We start from the raw sequence: 6,000 nt of genomic DNA, 5'->3' as shown, positions 1-6,000 counted from the left end.
GCTCCCACCAGCTCGGAATGAGCATAATACTTTCGTATATTTTTAATACCATATTAAAGCACGTGCTTAATAGATCATAGTCAGCACGTTGAATCTTATCCTCCACTTGACTGGAAGCCAATGTGGATTAGCAAAGTACTGGTATATGTTCCCTAATTGTGGTTCCAGTAATCAAATGAGAGGCTGCATTCTGAATTAAGTGATTTTAGGATAGATTGAGGTAAACCCAGTAGTAGAGGATTACAGTAGTCACTTGGTGCAATTTCTAGCGCTTAAATTACAGTTCCAAAGTCTGTGTCATTAAGAAATGGATTGAGATTCCACAGAAGACAGTTTCCAAAAGGAATTTTTTACTACATTCTTGTGTACTACTAACATTTCCTTTAAATATCCTGATTGTGAAGTCACAAAGGAGTGATCTACAGTGACTTGTAACTTCTTCACATTCATTTATATTTTTCACATTCTACTGTCAAACAAATATATAAATCAAATTGCATTAAAGCAGAAGTTTGTTTCACTGGTCTACATACTCTACACTTTGTAATGAAAAGGATATAGTGTTCTCATCCTAATACTTTCACAGAAGGAAAGGAAGAAAACAAAAAAAAGGTACAGAAAAGGAAATGCCATTCATGAAAATAGAGCTGGAAACAAATGACCTAAGCTCTGGACTACATTTCCCTTGAGCCCTTTGGAGGTTGAGGGTCAATATTTGACCGAGGTGTGAAGGTTGGGGGAAGAGCAAGGGAGTTTCTCAGGTGCACTTAATGAATGTAAAGGGCATGCAAGAGATGAAGGCGGTTGGCTTTGGGTAGTGGCTGAAGTGTGAGCTGGAATGAGCAAGAGAAGAAAGCATGGAGCTGTAAGGAGTTTCCCCAGGAACCTGAAGTGGAGTACATTGAAGGCCTTGCAGCTCTGAGGTATGAAAACAAGTGAAATTGTCTGCAGCAAGGCAGATTTAAACAGGGCATTTCGTTTATTCACCTGTGGGGAGTTAGTAACTGTGGTTTACTGTTGTGCTACCGAGGAAGGTAGTGTTTTTAGCAGAATGCCTGTTTTAAAAATTGATTGAAACAGAATTAGGAAGTGAGAGTGGAAGGACTCATTATTGGATGTTATTATGGAAACTGGTTATGGAATTAAAACAAAAAGCCTGGGTCAGGGATTGTTTGACAGGTTAAGAAATCTGTTTGGAAGAAAGGAAAGTCTTGTGCTACTATTAAGGTATATTAAATTGAGCCAAATGTTCTTAAGAGAGACTTTCATTATTTTCTGCTGTACTGATAAGAGAGAATACTCCTGAGGTTTGGCTAATACTGAACAGGGACTATATTCAATCTAAGATATGTGAATGCAATCTGGAAACTATAAAACTTAAAACTATCCTTCTAATTCTGTGGAGTTAATCTATCAGAAGAAGCTCCTGCTGTGCCAAATGAAAGTATGTTAAGGTCTTTTTTTTTTCTTCAAGAAAAGCATCCCTATGAGTCTACACTAGTCTCTGAGAAGTGACATGTGACAATTTTCTTCTTGAAAGAAAGGCTATAAAAAAAAAAAATTCAAAAAAAATTAAGAATAAAAATAGAAAAAGTCTTGATTGCAGAAGTCTTTATACCCCCCCCTGTGGCAATACTTAGTGGAAGCCCCCTTTTTTTTTTTTTTTTTTTTTTTAGCAATAAAAGCCATGAGTCATTTAGGATAAGCGTCTACCAACTTTGTACAGTTTTTGCCCATTCTTAGGCGTAGCTCAACCTCTTTCGAGCTGGCTGTGTACTGCAGTCCAAGTCATGCTACAGATTTTCTATTGAATTCCGGTCTGGGCTTTTTGCTGGGTCGCTTGAGGACATTCACTGGCTTCTTGCCAAACCAGCCCATAGTTGCTGTTGCTTTGTGCTTAGAATCCTTGTCCTGCTGCAAGGTGAATCTTCCCCCCTGTCCCAGGTCTGTGGCAGGAAGACTAGAACATATCTGCCTCTATTTTCTACCATCCATCTTTCCCCTCAATCTTCACAAGCCTGCCTGTCCCCACAACATAATGCTGCCATTACCATGCTTTACTCTAAGGATGATGTTGGCAAACATATCGCTCAGCATTGACACCAAAAAGTTCCATTTTGGTCTCATAGGCGCACAAAACCATCTTCTCCCACAGTGTCCCTACTAAGTATTTTTTTTGCAAATATTATGCAACTTGTGTTTAATAGATTTTTTTTGGTGGAAATATAAAATATCCACAGTAGGGATGTGCAGGGGAGAAAATTTTGTTTTCATCTTTCGGCTTGTTTTTGGAAGGTTTTTATCAGATGAATTTCTGTTCATGGATTGCTTGATTTCATGAAAAAAAAAAAAAGAATCAAGCAATTGGAAAAAAAAACCCCCCCTCCCAAAACCGCCAAAAATTAGGCCTCCTTCCCTCCTGGAGAAATACCTGGGCCAGGATCCCCCCCAGCCCCAATTTACCTGGTCCAGTGGGGATTTGCTGACAAGGTCTAGGCCGAAGACTCAGACTTGTGTAGGCCTAGGCCATGGTAGGTTGCTGCGGCTTCAGCCTACTCAAGGCCAAGGCTTCGGCCTAGGCTGGAGCCTGAGCCCAAGCCCAATGCCACAACCTGATCCAGAGGTTGGGTCTAGGCTTGGGAGCTCTTCTTCTGTCCCCTTCAGCTCTTCAACACCAAATGACTGTGTCTGTTGGGGTTTCATTCTCCGCTCCCCCCCCCCCCCCCCCCTCGAATGAAACTATTTAGCCGCCTTCATCGCGTTCTGCTCTTTTGTTTTAAATGAATGCACACCCTTAGTCCACTATTCTAAAATGATGAGGTAGAAGAATATAGAGTTCTACAGTAGAATAGATTGGAAACCAACTTAACTAACGCTTGAACCAGCTCAAGAAAAGACTTATTGCATCATGCAGTTTCTAGTACTACACCATTAAAAGATGCCTTTTCCCCTGAATATCAATTCAAAGTTGAGCAGCCATATATTTTATATTGCATAATTAAGCCCTTCTTTATGCTTATTGAATATTGGAAAGGCCATCTTTTTTCAGTCTGAAGCCGAGAGAAGCTTCTGCTTATAGTTTTATTTTCTTCATTTGGCTGCAAGCTCTTTGTGACTGATACCTACTATTTTATGTACATAAGCCAATGTATTCTTGACTATGAAGCCTAGAGATTTAAAGATATATTTACAACCAATCAGTGCACTGTTTTAAAGTGGAAGGGCTAATACAGCAAGTTAAATCTCCTATTGTAATCCTTGCAAACTCGTTTACTTATGTCAAGTGCAGCAGCTTTATAAAGCATTGGAGGTGCACTTGTCCACATGCTTCTGCCGTGGCTTTAGCTGCTTTTGCAATGCTTGAATGCAAAAGCCCCGTTCAGGATGCAGTGAGCACTCCATCCTTCTTGCTTTGCTTTCCTTAATCAAAGATGACAATAAATCAATATATCTGTATGTATATATGGCAAATAAGATGCGACTGGTTAATGAATCTTCATAAGTTCAATTATACAATATTCCGCTCATTTCCAGAATCATTCAAGGCAGAGAACACGAGTTACATGGATAATTGAAAGCCAACAAACAGGATTACATCCAAGAATTAAAAAAAAAAAATCAGCCACGCATAAAAAGACAGGAGGCAAAGTAGATTCTGAAGTAAAAATAAAAATTACCATTGCCTTTTTTTTCTTGATTTTAAACTGTTCACAAATTTTATATTTCTGTCACATAAAATTGCTTAATTTTATTTATTAGCTCTCTTTGTAAATTACATTTTGCTGAAAACTAGCAAAAGATTTCCATAATATTTAAAACTAGATTGCATTTTAATTCCAAGCAATTCAACCATGTCAACAGTATTAAATATAATGAACAGTTTATCTTCTGCCTTAAATTTGAGCCCCTTGTTCTTTTCACAGTTCTAATGCAGGAAATACACATTTCAAAATTTGAATCTAAGTGCAAGTGAATATGTTGGCCTGGAAAGGTTAGGGATGTACTGTCATTTTAAACATGAAAACATCAGCAATATTTGTGCTATTGTTTTGTGATGTTTTTCATTTGAAATGATAGGTTTTTTTCTAACAAAATTCTCATTTTGAATTTCAGCACCTGTTAAATCATTTTGTTATGCATCATTTGCAAATTGTCGAAGTGTGCGCAATATAAAAAAATATACGCACATTGTTAAAATGTGATCTGCACTAAAACAAAACAATATAACAACATAAAGCTGAAGTAACATGACACAAAACACAAATTTCCTAGCGTGTAGCAGATGGACTCAGAACAAGTGGGTATAGTGTGCTCGTGCTAGCAGTTGGAGACGGATCTGACGTCAGCACGGGTACATATACCCCCACAGGAAGTGAAGCAACTCAGTAATTTCCGTCTCCAAAGCAGTTTGGAGCGCCTGCATGCTCGATGAGCGTGTTTTCCAATACTACTTTCTACTTTCTACCTTCTCCAGATTTTACCGTCTGGACGTCCAGGCCAGGGAGGACACAGCATTTGCGAGGGTGGTCCTCAGGCAACCTCCCACCCAGTTCGGGAGTAGCTTTTGTACATCCCACTTGTTCTGAGTCCATCTGCTACACGCTAGGAAATGTTGAGATTACTTACCTGATAATCTCCTTAGTGTATGCAGATGGACTCACCATCCCGCCCAGCTGCCAGTATACATGGGTTTTCACCACTTCAAGGTAAGGCATGTCATTTCTTACACGAGAGCGTCCACTCTACCAGGTGTCGATGCCTTCTGGTTGGGAACGCTGGCGGTCTCCAGCTACTATCAATCGGTCAGGGGAATCCTGTTTCACTATTTCATTGATCGTCAGTACACATATATCCATAACAGCTTTTGCAAGGAAGATTACTGAGTTGCTACGCTTCCTGTGGGGGTATATATACCCGTGCTGACGTCAGATCCGTCTCCAACTGCTAGCACGAGCATACTATACCCATTCGTTCTGAGTCCATCTGTCTACACTAAGGAAAAGGAGATTATCAGGTAAGTAATCTCAACATTTTCCATGTACACCCCTGAGAAAAACGATTGAATCTTTCTCGGGATCAGACATGGTAAGTATTTACAAGTTGGGAGGAACTCCTCTGTAGGGATGTGTAAACGTTCCAGAGTAGTATCTAAACAAGGTGCAACATTTTTCTGAACCACGCTGGATCGTCCTTTAGTGGTCTAGAAAGGCAGTGTATAATTCTACTAATTCTGTGGATCTCCCTGAGATTTGTTGAGAAAATCTATTGGATTTATTTTCCCTACAATCTTGTGGAGATAGGATACAAATCCACTGAAGCAGTAGTGTAGCTGTTGGTGGGCCCTGTGGGGGGGGGGGGGGGCTTTTTCGGTTTCACTTTTGGCTCAGGCCCGCACCCCTAACAGCAGGGTCATGGCCTATCTAATTCAGCTCCTTAAAGGCGCAGGCATTCCAGTCACTGCCAGTCCATGACTAACTTGAAGTGAGGAGAAACACCACTGTCCTTGGGCTAGAATGTGAAAGCTTGAGGCCATCAAAGTCTTTCTGTTTGTTTTTCTCTTCTCTCAGTTCCTTAAAAGTTCAGGAATGCTTGGACTGGGTGGAAGCCTATTTACATAATTGTTCTTTAGCAGCCTGGGAGATTAAATGGAAGCTGTCCTAACCATAGAGGGAGAGTGGGGGGAAATGCAGAGTTGCCAAAAATTAAACGGGTTTTGTAGCCACTGCTGTAAACGTCCACCTAAGGTGGCCAATTCAATAAAGTGCTCCCAGCCTAGCGCACGCGTTTACATGCGATTGGACGTGCTAGACTAGGACCGGATACAATAAGGCGATTAGAATATCTAAAACATGCACCCTAACAAATGCAAACCTGATAGTGCCCGTCAGATGTTAATTGCATGTAGATGAGGGCATTAGCAATTACCCTCTAAGCAGTAAAGCGCAGGGCACCCAACGCACCATTTTTAACATTGCAGTTTTTACTCCAGCCTCGGAGGTA

General features: G+C 40.4%; 1 protein-coding gene across 2 annotated transcripts in view; it reads left to right on the top strand.

Moving 5' to 3' along the window:
• Positions 1-770: 770 nt before the first annotated feature.
• ALG1 (ALG1 chitobiosyldiphosphodolichol beta-mannosyltransferase) overlaps positions 771-6,000 on the top strand; it is a 488,005-nt gene continuing 482,775 nt past the window's right edge. For both annotated transcript variants that reach the window (XM_029577321.1, XM_029577319.1), the window contains exon 1: positions 771-923. The gene's annotated coding sequence lies outside the window, so the exon portion shown is untranslated. The remainder of the gene's footprint in view (positions 924-6,000) is intronic.

Source organism: Rhinatrema bivittatum, chromosome 14, assembly GCF_901001135.1.
Source record: "Rhinatrema bivittatum chromosome 14, aRhiBiv1.1, whole genome shotgun sequence".
Taxonomy (NCBI): Eukaryota; Metazoa; Chordata; class Amphibia; order Gymnophiona; family Rhinatrematidae; genus Rhinatrema; species Rhinatrema bivittatum.
The sequence above is the reverse complement of the archived record's forward strand: the minus strand, read 5'-3'. Positions and strand labels throughout refer to the sequence as shown.